This window comes from Ursus americanus, chromosome 8 (assembly GCF_024610735.1).
Source record: "Ursus americanus isolate L20-20 chromosome 8, mUrsAme1.1.p, whole genome shotgun sequence".
In the NCBI taxonomy this organism is placed as follows: Eukaryota; Metazoa; Chordata; class Mammalia; order Carnivora; family Ursidae; genus Ursus; species Ursus americanus.
Window position 1 is genome coordinate 78,805,748 of NC_142134.1, and position 14,945 is coordinate 78,820,692.

General features: G+C 54.4%; 1 protein-coding gene across 2 annotated transcripts in view; it reads right to left on the bottom strand.

The window, feature by feature from the left end:
• The window catches only part of JAKMIP1 (janus kinase and microtubule interacting protein 1), a 102,138-nt gene extending 89,812 nt beyond the window's left edge, over positions 1-12,326 (bottom strand). For both annotated transcript variants that reach the window (XM_045771448.2, XM_045771447.2), the window contains exon 1: positions 12,026-12,326. The gene's annotated coding sequence lies outside the window, so the exon portion shown is untranslated. The remainder of the gene's footprint in view (positions 1-12,025) is intronic.
• Between the last annotated feature and the right edge of the window lie 2,619 nt (positions 12,327-14,945).

Sequence of the window (14,945 nt, forward strand, 5' to 3'; positions counted from 1 at the left end):
TTGTTTATTTCTTCCTGATGGGTTGACCCATTTATCATTATAAAATGTCCCTCTTTATCTCTTTTTCTTTAGTCTGTGTTATACAATACCAGTAGAGCCACTCCAGTGTTCTTGTGGTTTTGCTCTTTGCATGATGTATCTTTTTCCATCCTTTTACTTTCAAATTATTTTATATTTGAATCCAAAGATGTGTGTCTCCTGTAGACAGCATATAGTTAGATCATTTTTTTATATGTTCTGATAATCTTCACCTTTTGATTGGACTTTTTAACCCATTCATATTTAATGTCACTATTTGTATAGCTGAGTTCATGTCTGCCATTTTACTGATTGCTTTCTACATGTCTCATGTCTTTTTGGTTCCTCCGCTCATCCTTTATGGCTTTTTTTTTTTTTTTTTTTGCATTAAGTGAATCAGACACTGGGTTTGGCATAAAAAGTAGAGCAAGAACTTCAAAAGACTAATTATTTTTAATCTAGGTAGCAAAATTACCTCTCTGACAATTTTTGGTTTCTTAAATGGCTTGTTTTCTTTTTCTTTTTTCTTTTTCTTCCTTTTCTTTCTTTTTCTCTTTTCTCTTTCTTTTTCTCTTTCTTTACTTTTCTTTCTTTCTTGAAGAGAGAGAGAGTGCTTGAGAGCAGGAGGGGGAGGGACAGAGGGAGAAGGAGAGAGAGGAGCTTAAGGAGGCTCCCGGGCCAGCACAGAGCGCAATGCAGGGCTCAGTCTCATGACCCTGAGATCATGACCTGAGCCAAAATCAAGAGCTGAACACTTAACTGACTCAGCCACCCAAGTGCCCCTGGCTGGTTTTCAAATCAGTCATGATTTTTTTCTCTCTGGTTCCAGCAAACAGGAGCACACCAATTATTTATCCAACAGTCAAGGAACACCATCTAAAGAAATGTCTACTACCAGCTTCCTGGGTTGGAGGATTTGAAGCTACAACTTGACCTGCCCACCAGGAGGGATGGGGCCACTCGCAATGTTTTGGGAATCACCTTCATGACATGGAGCAACTAAAAGTGTGAGAACAGCTCAGTGCTTCAAACCGAAGTGGGAAGGGCTGTTTGGAATTCACAACAAAGGCCACAGCATGGGTATTTTCAAATGCATGGCATTGCTCTTGCAGACCTGGCACAGATGCTAACGAGACTGGTGAACAGAGGTCCCTTGTGTAGCTGTCACAATGGACAGTTAAGACCCCATCCCAAACTGATCAGCCCACATCCCTGTCTGAGTGACTTATGCCCCCAACCTCCTGGTCACTTGACCTCTTAGTTTCCCTACTAAGCCCTCTGGTTCATCAACAAACATGAAGGGAAGCTACAACTCAGGAGCTTGTGAAGTGTGAAATCCCAAATTCACAATCTATGTTGTCAACACTTGAGGTCTGGGGCACCTGGCCCCCCTCCCCGATCATCTGGCCGGAGCACCCCCAATTTCCAATATCTTACCCAGCAGTAGGACTTGCTTGTGTCTCTGGTCTGAAGTGTCTTGCATTTGCGTTTAGTCACCCCTGTAGAAGACTCAGGGGATCTAAAATGCCCAGGCTGTCATCCACTGCGCTCACCCCGGGTAACTCCAGGGAGAGATAAATGTCAGTAAAGAACCCGTTTGCCTGAAGGTTTTAACAGATTAGGCACAATTTATACACATCCAGGCCCTTTATTCACAGTAAGGTATCTAGTTGGCAAAAAAGAACGTCTAGCCCTCAGCCTGGAAGGATGGCAGACTTGCTGCAGGAACCCAATTACTGCCCGGCTCAATGAGCTCACTCACCCGCTGCCCTGGCCCAGGAAGCAGTTCTGCCAATTTCCCAAAAGCAGCCACATCTTCCAAAGTGCATTGTGAGGTGTCGCTTTGGGAGAAAGGGAGAAAGCAGGACAATTTAACAGGAACTACGACCTTCAGTAAACAGGCGATGTTTTGGATTCTGAAGAACAGCTTGCTAGTGTATCCATTGTTCTGAACCACAGGCGGGCTGCGCCGTGAGATGGTGAGATCCCTGCGTGCAGGGGAAGAAGACGTTATGAAGAAGCTAAGAAGCTCTACGATGTCCTCTCTGGGCTAACACAGCCGCTGGGGTCTTTCAGCCTAAGGAACGTGGTATCTAAGGCTCATGGGGTAGTCATGAGAGGCGTGACTCTGCTGGTACAGAGAGTGGAGTGAGGTTAGTTAAGGACAGAGCAGACCCGACACAAGCCACAGGGACAACTGACCGCTTCCCAGCTGGGGCCCCTCCCAGCACTGCCATTATCGGGATTATCGGGATCTGTGAGACTAAAGGCCCCAAATCTACCAACCACCTACTGTGCAGCCCGCCCTGTGCCATGCTCTGGGAAGCCGCCTGTGAGTCAGATGGCATCTCAAGCCTCCCAGAACCTTCTGGAGCCTTCTGTTCTAGTGGAAGAGTCAGATAAGTCACTGACAGCTGCAATACCACGTCCAGGGCAGTGGCAGGGGAATGCTTAGGGCAGCAGGAGCCCCGGTGACATGCCCGACCTGGCCTGGGGGAGGGGGGGAGGGACATCAGGGAAGGTTTTCTGGTGGAAATAAGACTAAAGGTGGAGCCTAAGCACAAATGCAAGAGGTTCACCACGCGGATGAGGACAGGAAAAGCGAATCGGCAAATCCATCAGAGGGAACAGCATGTGCAGAAGCCTGCCTCCATGAGGAGCAGTGGGCAGATGGTGCAGCTGGACACAGGCCCCACGGAAGGTGTGGGAAGAGAGGGAGGCAGGAGCAGGCACACCATGCTCATAAAATTGGGATGAGAAGTAGTCCCTTGGGTCCATTCTTCTGCTTCCAGGCTATTCCTGTCTTAATCCAGCCCTGGTGACTTCATTCACTCAATCCGAACTTGTAGAGTAAGCAAACAGGTCTCTCCTGCGGGCCCAGGAAGAATGGAGGACGTGACATCCCAGCTGGGCCATGGAGCAAGCAGGATGTCATAGGTGGGAGGTGGGGAGCCACTCCAGGCAGGGGGAGCTGGCAAACAAGGATCCGGAGAAGGAGCAGTGCTCAGCAGGGAGGTACAGTCCACTGGGGTAAATAATGGCAATTGAGTGGGGAGCAGGCCATGAGAGCTCTGAACGCCCAGCTAAGGTCTGCACACTTTTCATCTGTCATCAGCAACTGTCCAAGTGCCCGCAGCAGGCCCACCACTGCCATTTCTGCCTGTGCAACCTCAGGTGATTCACTCATGCTGCGACACTGAGGTGGCGCGGGCCCGATGAGGGCTGGAAAGGAAGACTCTCTTGGCCTCCAGGACCCACCCTGGGGCTCGTTTCTGCTGCTTTGTGAGCTCACCCCACTCTCAACCTCCCACCCCAGCAAGCAGTACCGTGCCAGGCACCTGCAGACAGATGTGCGTGTGGAAAACAGGGACATTAGGTGACCCCTGCAAAACTGAAACAAAGCCCTCCCCGGGCATCTACGTGGAGCACAAGCACCTAGCGATGGGAATGGGGGGGTCATTCCCCCCCCCAGAAGGACACCAGAGCTCCCAGGGGTGAAGTGACTTGTCCCCCTAGTGGTTCCTGGCTGGCTCAGAGATGAAATGCAGATGCCCTCCCAGGCCTGCTAGGAAGTAGTGGAGACGGGGTACAGAGCAGAGGAGATGCACGCAGTAAGGGAATGGTCGTGTCACACCCTGAGAGGCAGCTGCCCTCGACCAACCAAAGCTGGCTGATCGGCTGCTCTCATCCAATCAGAGCTGGCTGTGGGGAAGCTGCCGGGATGGGACTCCAGCATTTAGTAGTCATGGAAAATGCACGTGAGGTTGCAAATTCTTCGGAGGACAGCAGCAAATGCTGATGTGGTTATTCCATCCATTGGGATTACAAAGGCTAGAGCCATCAAGAGTCTAGACGGAGATCCATCACTGCGAGCTCCCGACTAGAGACCCGGCTCTCGTGGCAGTTATGATGTCCACGGCGCCTCCCTCCGTAGATTCTTCAGAGAACAATCACAGTCCTAGTGACTGGGTTTGTGTTTTATTTAGATTGTGTGGGTCTCTCCTTCCCCAGAATGAAAGCTGATGTGGGCAGGGACCTTGCCACACCTCCTCTTCATGGGGCCCCGTTCCTTCCAGGGACACGCAGGAAGCCCGCAAATGTGCACTGTCATTGCTCATCATCAGACCGGGCTTCTTATTTACAGAGGAGAAAACCGAAGCCCAGCAAAATTTAATTAACTTGCCTCCGGCCATGCACTTCCTAGAAGGCAAAGCCTCAGCCCCCTGGAGCCCGCCCCGCCCTCAAGGAGATGAGAGTCTTGAGCAGCTCCGCCCACAAGAAATAGAATGTGAACCCCACCCGCAATTTTTAATTTTTTAATTTTCTAGTTGCCACATTTAAAAACAAAAAAACAAAAAAACAAGTGAAACGAATTTCACATTTCATTTGGCCCAACAGATCCAAAATAGTATTGTTTTGATGTGTAATCAATGTTAACGTTTTTCCTGAGATCTTTTTCACTCTCCTGTTGATACAAAGTCTTAGAAATCCAGTGTGTATGTTGCAGTCACCAGCCCAGGTCAATTCAGAAGAGCCCCATTTCAGGGCTCAACGGCGCTGAGCGGTAGCGAGGGGCTCCCCCGCCCACGTCCAGGCAAACAAGCGTATACGTCACTCAGCACGTGGAGACTCATTCACACTCACTATGACTACACCTCCAACTACTACCAGCTTCAGTACCAGTTACAAACACCCGCTGCACACCGACACGGCTCTGGGCGGTCTGCACAGCTAGGGACCCTGGATGGTCTCCATATCGATTGAAAAAGGAAGTGAGGCTCAGAAAGATTAGGAGATGTGCTCCAGGTCGCGGAGTAACAAAGTGCAATCAGGAAGTTAAGTTACATCTGACTCCAAGCAACACCCGCAATTATTTATTGAGCACCTGCTGTGTGCCAATATCCTGTGTTGAAAGATGAGCGCAAACACGGCAGGCAAGGTTCCTGCCCTCCTGGTGCTTTTGCCCCAGCTTATGGGGATGGTGGAACGATAAGAGACCAGGAAAACCCCCTTCGGATGGTGAGAGTAACAGCTGAGGGGAGGTGGGGATCTACCCGAGTGGACAGGGAGGACCTCTGTGAGGAGGGGAAATTTAAACCGAGACGTGAAGAATAAGAAGACCATAGTTCTGGCGAGGGCAGGGAAGAGCATGCCAGACAGCAAGCAGCAAACACAAACCTCCGAGCGGGAAGAGTCCAGTGTGTTCCAGGAACCAATAGAAAGGCAGCCGGGCTCCCATGCCAGCAGCCTCTCTGGAGCAACAGGGTGCCTCCCCCCCGCCCGCCATTCCTCCTGTCTCAGGGCACTCCCACACCCCAGCTTGGAAAATGAGAAGCCAATAAGCCATTCTCCAGATGTCAAGAACAAGTCGAGGCTGGGAGCTCCCAGCACAGCGCCTGGCGTGGAGTCCACATCCAGGAGCATCTGCTGAGTGGATGAATGATGCATGGGCAGTGAGAGGAGACACTGGAAGTGCCAGAAGGGAACCTGGGCAGCAGGGGCCCCAGGAGGAACATTTTAACACGTTAAGCCTTGCTTCAAACACTATGCACACCACCCAAAAAGTGGAAACCATCCAAACATCCATCAAGAGATGAACGGATAATAGAATGCGGTCTACCCACACGGTGAAATATTACTCACCCATAAAAAATACTGCAGCACTGACACCCGTTACAACCTGGGTGAACCCTGAGGACATGATGCTGAGTGAAAGGAGTCAGTCTCAAGGAGCCACCTGTAATAGGATTCCATTGATACCAAATGTCCAGGATGGGCAAATCCTTAGAGATGCAATGCAGACGGGCAGTTGCCAGGGGCTGAGGGAGGGGGGAGTGGGGAGTAACTGCTTAACGGGGACAGGGCTTTCACGGCAGGAGATGAAAATGTTTTGGAACTAGAGAGGCCGTGGTTGCACGACTTTGCGAATGCGCTAAATGCCACTGAATGATACACTTTAAAATGGTTCATCTTAGGTTCTGTGAATTTCACCTCAATTGTTAAAAAGCAGGGGTGAGGGGGAGACCTATTTCAACAGAACAGTCAGGTTGTGACCCTGTTGAATAAAACCCCACATCTCAGCAAGCAGATAGGAGTGACCAGCCTCCAGAAACAATGGGATAGAATGGGAGAAGAGAGGGGACCGGGACATGGACAGCTCCTTCACCAGCTCACTCCTCGCCTCCACCACCGAAAGCTCGCGATCCTCACGGGCTGTCTATCCTGCCAAGGAAGCAGGACACCCCTTGGTGATACGTCCCACCCTTCCAGCTCTGAGGAAGGGGCCAGGGGCCAGTCCAGGACTCCCAAATCAAAATGCAGCCGAGGCAGAGGCGCTGGGGCCAGCAGGCCGAGCCAGCGCGTCCCCTGACCTGGCACACACAAGGGCATTACTGCCACATGGGCAGCCCTTGGCAGTCTCGGGATGGTCGCATACAGAACCTCCTTTCATTCCCTAGCGTGGCCCTTCAGCCAAGTCTGGGCCGTGGGGTAGAAAGAACAGCAGGAGGCCACATCCACCCAGCATCTGGGTCCTTTGAGGTCCAGGCAGGGGCTTCGGGACATGTGACGGGTCCTGAGGATGCTTCCAGGACATGGAAAGGATAAAGGGGACACCACAGGCCTCACAGAGAAGACAGACCTAACACCCCATTAAGGTGTGGCTGCTGGAGGACAGCATCATACCTACTGTCCAGCACGCGAGGCTGGGCCTTCACCTCTGCTCTTTATTTCATCCCCATACCCACGTGATCTGCAGGGACAGGGACGGAGGCTGTCCCTGTTTCACAAAGGAGGACACAGAGGAATACACAGGCTCGTCCACCATCAGCTGGCAAATGAGCCAGCATTCGAACCCAAAGCTGCTGTTAAAAGCCTCCTGTGCTAAATTCTGATACCACTAACGTTTGCTTTTTTCCTGCAAAACTCCTACAAGGCAGCACGGGGTCATGGTTAAGAGTGTGGATTGCCAGTTTGGGATGACGGGAAAGTTCTGGACACAACAATGTGAACATGCTTACTGCCACTGTTCAGTACACTTAAATGTGCTTAACGTGATAACCATTACTAAGTATTACGTACACATGTAACACAAAGATGTTTTCAGAAATGATCAGGTACCAGGTCATCAAGAAATTGTCAGTAGGGGCACTTGGGTGGCTCAGTTGGTTAAGCATCCAACTCTTGATTTCGGCTCAGGTCATGGTCTCAGGGTCATGGGATGGAGCCCTGCTCAGGCTCCACACGCAGCAGGGAGTTGGCTTGAGATTCTCTCTCCCTCTGCCCCTCCCCCACCCCTGCATGCAAGCGCTCTCTCTCACTCTCTCTAAAATAAATAAATCTTAAAAAAAAAAAAACAAGAAATTGTCAGTAAATTTTTAAAAGTAGATATCATACAGACCATATTCTTTAAACATGGTAAAATCCAATTAGAAGCTAATTAAGAATATATAAATCCCCCCAAAAAATAATAATGTGGGCTGCTTGGGTGCAGATCCCTGCTCCCCACTTACCAGCTCTGTGACCCCATGCTTCAGACGTTGTCCGTACCCATCTGTAAAGTGAGAAATGCAAGGCACCTCCCTCTGGGCTTGTGTCCAGAACGGAATGAACCCAAATCCGGGACAGCACAGACCAGGGAGCAGCAAACTCCTTCCGGCTGCAAAGGGACAGGTAGTAAGTGTTTCTGGCTTTACAGGTGCGGGCCACAGCTGCGCAACTCTGTCAACGCAGCAGGAAAGCAGCCACAGACAACAGGTGCGCCAATGGGTGCGGCTGGGTGCCAATAAAACTTTATTTACAGAAGCAGGCGGCGGGCTGATAGGGCTGCAGCAGGTCGACCCTGGGCACACACCCTGGCCCTTGGTAAGCGCTTAACAAATGTTAACTGCTACAATTAAGAAAAATGGCATTAATCTCAATTCATTTCTACAAATGAATGAGAGGTAAAATACTTCCTGTTGCAGTTCCAAAAATAAATACTAATACGGAAGCGAGAGCAAAGCCTCAGTGCCTGCTGGAGAGGGGGCCCCGCCCTCAATCTGCTGCTTTCGGGACATGCTGGACCAGCCCTGGCCACTCTCTGCAAGCTCTTCCCCACCCACCTCCTACAGGAGGGGCCCCTAATCCCTGCCTCACAGCCTGAGGCTCCCAGGCCACCCTCCCTTGTTCCTGCCCCTCCCCGCTGGTCCATATCCTCGGGCTGTCCACCTCGCCTCGGAAAGTCCAGAGCAAAGAAAACATTTTCTGACAGTGTTCAGGGCTTGAGTGACAATGACAAGCAAGGTCCCACTGCTGGCCGGCCCTGGAGTCCTTTTCTGAGCCTCAGATTGCAGCAACGCTAATGGCTTCTACTGGCTTCCAGGTAACCTATTTTGATTAAAAGCACTGAGAAGCCTCCTCTGATTGATTCCTCACGTGGGCCCTGTAGGAAGGTCGACTTTCCATTACAGGGACGTGCGTGTTCCATGGGGAACACCTAAGTTCTGGAGCGTGGGACCCCCACTGGTGAGTTCCGCCTCTGCCTCCCTCCACCTCCACCTCCAGGCTCAGCCCCTGCTGGTCAGGTGCTCATAGAAGCCCTTCCCTAGAGAGAATTCCCAGCAGGAGTGGGAGCTGGAGCAAGGACAGCTCTATTCCTCCTGTGAGCATCCCAGGAAAAGGAACCAGGCATCGAGTGGTTAAATGACTTGCCCAAGGCAACACAGCCAGGAGGGTCTGAGCTGGTCCTCAGTGCAGCCCCGGCCCTGTTCCAGCCCTGTCCCTTCACGGCTCAGCTCACCTAGCTGGCCGGTGCTGATGGCTTGTTCCTTTAAGGGTGTGAGAGTCTCCCCAGGAACTGGGTGGAAATCACTGTAACCACCGAGCAGAAAAGACGCCCAGATGACAGAATTATCAGAGGAGCTGGTAAGTGAAGCCGGGTGGGTGGGCTTCACGTGCGCCACGAGCTCAGGACTCCTGCCCACAGCCTTGGCACGTTTTCACACAAGTGTGCACTGCTCCTGTTAGCCAAAACGCACCCGCTCCCTCCATCTCTCGCTCCCCTTTATGGACTATTTAGCTTCTTGGCCTGATGTTGTTAGCTAGGGAGGGACACGGAGGGCCTCTAACTGGGGTGACTGCTCTGGGACAAAACCAAAGCACTACTTTTTTAACCAGACACTCCCTCATCATCATGACCACTTATAAAGTGGTGCCTGTGCCCAGAGCCCACACTCTGATGCCCATGCCAGCCCAGCCAGAGAGACCACTGCCCCCATTCGTACAGGAAATGGAGGCTCAGAAAGGCTAGTCCTGTGGCCCAAGATCACACAGCCTTAAGGAACAGGACAAAGGTGAGCCGACCTCAGGAGCCCCAGAAGTCAACTCAAACACCCCAAGGAGACCAAGCGAGGAGACCCAGAACACGGCACAGTCGTCCACAATCTTTCTGCGGGAGGCACCCCGTTTTAGTCACAAAGCCCAGGTGGGAGGCGCTTCCTCAGCCCCAGCTGGGTGAGGGCCAGGCCCCAGTGGACACCAGGCAGTCCGGCTGCAGAGCCCGCAGAAAGGCAGGGTCCCGTTCTCATGCTGGCGAACGCCCTGCTCAGCAACTGTGCTTTCTGCCGCTCCTCTCCCGGCCCCACCGACCTCGCCACTAACAGAGTGGGGCCTCCAATCCTGCCTCCTCACCACGAAGCCTTCTGGCCAGGCCAAGGAGAGACTGTCAAACTCTGTCCCTCCCTAAGCATGTTCCTCTCATAGAGCTGGCATGATCGGTGCGGGCGTGACTGCCTCCCCAAGAAGGGGGAGCCCCTGTCCAAGCAGGGCTCCCCCTCAGACCTCACTGTGACCCCAGTCTCCAGTGGGCAAGGTCTGCTTAAGGAAAAACAACGCACATATGAAACTATACACGGATATATGTTCTAAAAGAGCACAGATGAGAGAACCCACAATCTGTTTGGCAAAGTCAGGAAACATCACCAAGACGTCACGGGAGACCTGGGCCTTCACATATGAATAGGAGTTCTCCAGGAAGAGGAGAGAGAGGCACATTTCCCAGGAAAACCAAAAACCGAAACCAAAACCAAACAAAACCACAGTCTGTGGGGAGAAGCCTAGGTGTGAAGGAAGGTCTGGGGAACACGGAGGTGCGCATGAGGCTGAGACAGTGGGACAAGGGAGAGAGGGGGGCCAGGGAAGCCAGGATGTGAGGAACATGTGAGGTCACAGAGGCAGTGGGGGCTAAGGATGGTGGGTGAAGGACAATGTCAACGATCGCATTTGTGGGGCCCACACTCTGACCCTTCAAGGGAACTCTCGCTGTGACAAGTCTCAAGGTGGGAGTTACCCACAAGCTCTGGAGAGACGCCCAGCATTACAGACCGCGTGCAAGGGTCTCAACGACACACACTTCGCAGTCATGCCCTGTCTGGAAGACCTCTCTCAGAGCAGCAGCTCTCCTGGAAGTCGGAGTAAGTGTCGGAGGGGGGTCCTGACCACCCCGTGCCATCCCCAAACCCCCTTGTCCATCTGGGCTTCTGGGCTCCAAGTGCCCACGTACCCAAGGTCTGGAGGAGAAGCCAGCATCTCCAAAGACTCACCCTACACCAGCAGGCCACTCAGCAGGGAGGGCCCCCCTCAAGTGGGATATTTACTGTGACCGGAGCTGTGCATGAAGGGCTGATGCTGCCCCTGCCCTTCCAAACCTCCCAATCTGGCCTGGGAGGCGGAGACCATCAGACAGGACAGCAGTGTGTCCCGCTCTGCCACACAAGGAAGCTCGGGGGGAGCAAGGGGTTCTCCCTGACCTTCATGGAGAAGGAGCTGGCCAGTTGAAGGAAGGGCGTTCCCAGAGAGGGAACAGCACAAGCAAAGGCCAAGGACAGTGTGCCTGTGAGTGTGCGTGCAAAGGGTGGGGGGTGGCGGAGGACCGGCGGTTAGATACTGTATCTCTGGAGTCTAAAGAGCCGGGCAGAGGCTGGCAGAGAGCCCAGGCCGGCCAAGCCATCAGGAGAAAGGCAGACTACTGTGTGTGGAGGGGTGGTGGTGTAGGGGTGGTGTGTGTGAAGGGGGGGCTGCTTCTATGGCCAAAGACTCCAGCCTGGCAAGCAGCTTCCATCAGGGATGACGAGGCCGGATCCTCAAGAGCCTGCAGCAGGGAGGGTGGAGTGATGGAGTGAGGGGGCAGGGGGCTGGGGACCAGGGCACCGGCACTAACGCAGGCCCACAGGCCGAGGCCTGAACGCAGGGCGTCCCGGCAAGGTGCCCGGCCCCCACGGAGCCAATCCCTGTGCGCCATCTCCGGAGGCTGCGTGCGCCCAGGGCGCGCCGGCGGGGCAGCAGGGTGGGTACCAGCCTTTCTTCCCCGCGCTTCAACCTCCTCCCGGAGCCCACGTGGGCGGAGCAGCGCGGGGGTGTGCGTGGCAGGGGCGGCCGCCGCGGGTGCTGCGCGTGGGGCGGGGGTGCAGGCAGGGCGGCCTCGCCCTCCTGGCCTCCCCGCCGCCCCGGAGAGGCCTCGGGCTCCAACCTCTGTGACACCTCGGCCGGGACCTGGGGGGACCCTGACTTACTCAGTGGGTAGGACTCCAAGGGAACCAGCCGGCCACGCCCCCCGCGCCACTCCCTGGAGGCAGCCGGTGGGTCCCCTCCCCCTCCTTGGCTCGGGGGCGGAATGGGGAGAGGAGTGGAAATAGGGGTGGCGTGCGGGAGAGAAGAGGGCTGGGGGCAGAACGGGGAGGGGGCCTATGGAGGGAGGCGACGCAGAGTCCTCCTGCTGGGAGACGCTGCAGGGGGATTTGGAGGGGAATGGGGGATGGGAACGGAAGGGTGGGGGACCACGGAGGTGAGACGCGAGAGCCGCAGGGGATCTGGAAGGGTGCGAAGGCTGGAAGAAGGGGAGGTGGGCGATGGGGCGGGGCGGCACCGGTCACCGCGTCCCCTGCCGCGGGGTCCGCCCATCGGTCGCTGGGTACGCGGGTCCCCTTCGGCTGGGGCGCGCCTCCCGCCCCCCCGGCGCACCTGTACCCACCTGCTCGGCGCTCAGGCCCGAGCCGGGCAGCAGCTGCGGACGTAGCGAGCGCAGCCCCGCGCCGCATCCTCCGGCCACCCCCTCCCCGCCCCGAGCTTACGCTGCCGCCGCCCCCGCCTTAAAAAGGACAAAACGGAACAGAAAAAGGTTGCGTGCAAAAATAAAAAAATAAAAAGAAAGAAAGAAAAATCGTAAGAAGCAACCGAGGAAGACGGACAGATGCGCGCGCGGCTCAGCGGGGCGGGGGTCGAGGTGCGGCGGCGCCGGTGACCGCGCTCGGGGCAGCCGGCAGGCGCGTGCCGCACGCTCCCGGCTGCAGCTTCTGCGACCGCCCGGCGCCCGGCTCGCGGCGCGGCCCCGCCCCTCCCCGGGTCTCCCCTCCTATTGGCCCGTCTTCCTGCCAGTCAGGGGGAAGGCGCGGCGCTCACCCCGCCCCCGCTCTGGGCCGAGGCCGGGAGCGGTTTGGCGGCAGCCAAAGGAGGTGCCAGGAGGCCTGAGCGTGCGCACTTGGCAGCGCCGCCGGCGCCGGGAACGGCTGGGGTCCCGTCGCTAAACGCCCCGTGTCGCGCGGGGTCGTGGCGCCCATTGGGTCGGTGCGGCACCGGGGAGGAGTTTGCCGCCTCCAGTAAAGGCTAAAGGCCCCAGGAGGCTCATCCCTGCACTCACCTGGGACTGTGGCCATCCTAGGCCATCGGTGGTCAGGGAAGACACAACTGCCGATTGTCCTGTATTCTCCCCTTTGTGCAGACGGAAATCTCAGGGTCACAGGTTAAAGGAAATGTTGAAAGTGACACAGCTAGCAAGTGGCAGAGCCAGGAGTCTTAACACTAGGCAAAAAATCACCCTGCCACCAAAAAATAGTGGAATGAATAATGTGATGTCCAGCGGAGGCTTGAAGGAAGGGTAGCATTTATCCAGGCAAAGATCCGTTCATTCAGTTCCTTTCCACAAATATTTACTGGGCATCTACTATGTACCAGGGAGCCATTAAGATCTAGGGATACCGCAGTGTACAGAAAGAAGGCCCCCGCCCTCCTGGAGCTTATATTCCTGCAAAGAAAAGGAAAGGAAGCACATTCAGGTAAGCAGCTTGATTGGAGGAAAATGTGGCATATTTGAGAATCTAAAGAAGAGGGGGCGTCTCTGGGCTACAGAGAGGGGAGGAGGAGAATAGCAAGGAGGGGGATGGGCAGATGGGCAGAGGCCAGGATGTGTAAGATCTGGAGGCTGTGGGAAAGACTTTGGAGTTGATCCTGAGACTGTCTCGCCAGGGAAGGTGGTCTGTGGGACCACTGTCGGATGTGCGTATTTTAAATGTCCTGGTCTGCTGCTTCTGCCTCTCAGCAGAGAGGCACCGCATGGATGCTTCCCGGCTCAGGACCACCGAAAAGGCAGGTACCATCACTTTCTCCTCACTGGGGATGAGGAGGCCCTGGGGCCCAGAACACACAGGAAGCAGCAACGTGGGAACCAAGAGTCCGGCTATCTCCAGAGCAGCCTTCCAGGTACGGTGGGAGCTGTGGTGTGTGAGCCCGGGCTGCCAAGCAGCCGTGAGGCATGTTTCAGCTCAGCATGAGGACAGACGTTCTTATCAGACATGCTGCTCTCTGAGAAGTTGTGAGCCCCATCCCGACAGGCCATCCACGTTTGAGGGTCTTGGGGAAGGGGCTCCTGTCGCTTTCCAGATGGGGAGCAGAGCAGAGAGCAGTTACTGCCTGCCAGCATGCCTCTGCTGGGGCCAGGTGTCCGGGGTGCAGCGGGGAGCAGCAGTGGGGGGGCATTGCAGCTTGGCCACTTACTAGCTGGTGGCCTTAGGCAAGTTATTGACCCTTTGCTTTCCTCAGTTTCCTTATCTGTAAAATGGAGCTTGAAATAGTAACAACCTCATGGGTTTGGGTGGGGATTAAATGAGTTAGTGTATATGCATCTGTGTTACTTTCCGAAGGCTGCCATCAAACGTTACCACAGACCAGGAGGCTTAAAACAAGAGAAATGTGTGCTCTCGTGATATTGTAGGTCACAAGTCCCAAGTCCAGCAACTGGCAGGGGCGTGTTCCCTCTAGAAGCTGAGGGGAGATTCTTTCCTGCCTCTCAGCTTCTAGGGGCTCCGGGCTCCTGGACTTGTGGCGACGTCACTCAGATCTCTGCCTCTGCCTCCACGAGGCCTCCTCCTCTGTCTGCGCCTCCTCTTTTTATTTATTTATTTATTTATTTATTTATTTATTTATTTTTTATTTATTTATTTTAATTTTTAATTTATTTTTGAGAGAGAGAGAGCAACCTCATGAGTGGGGTGGGGGAGGACAGAGAGAGAGGGAGAGAGAGAATCCCAAGAAGGCTCCACCCCAGTGTGGAGCCTGACGTGGAGCTCGATCTCACAATCCTGGGATCATGACCTGAGCCGAAATCGAGAGCTGGACACCTCACTGAGGGAGCCCCCCAGGTGCCCCTACGCCTCCTCTTTTATAAAGACTCTGCTCTGTGGATTTAGGACCCACTGAGCCAATCCAAGATTATCTCACCTCAAGATCCTTAACATAATCACATCTACAAAGACCTTTTTGCCAAATAAGACCACATTTAAAGGTTCCAGAATGTTATTGTAAATTATAGAATAATTTAACTACAATTGTGATCTTTCCTAAGGAGGGGGAAAAGGTACTAGGAGATCACATGTGGAACTTGGCTTGATCTGAGGGCCTGGCCTTCCCTGAGGAAGTCAGCCCCCTGCGTGTTGGCTAGCTGGACAAAGAGGAAGAGCGGATATTCCAGGGAGAGCAAGCAGTAGCGTGAAGGCCCTGAGTTTGGACCTAATCTTCCAGCGGGAAGGAGGCCATCAAGGGTTCTTGAGGAAAGGCATGAGTGGGAAGATTGAAGGAGGCGTGGTCACGTGCAGAAGGGCCGGCGGCCCCACCAGCAC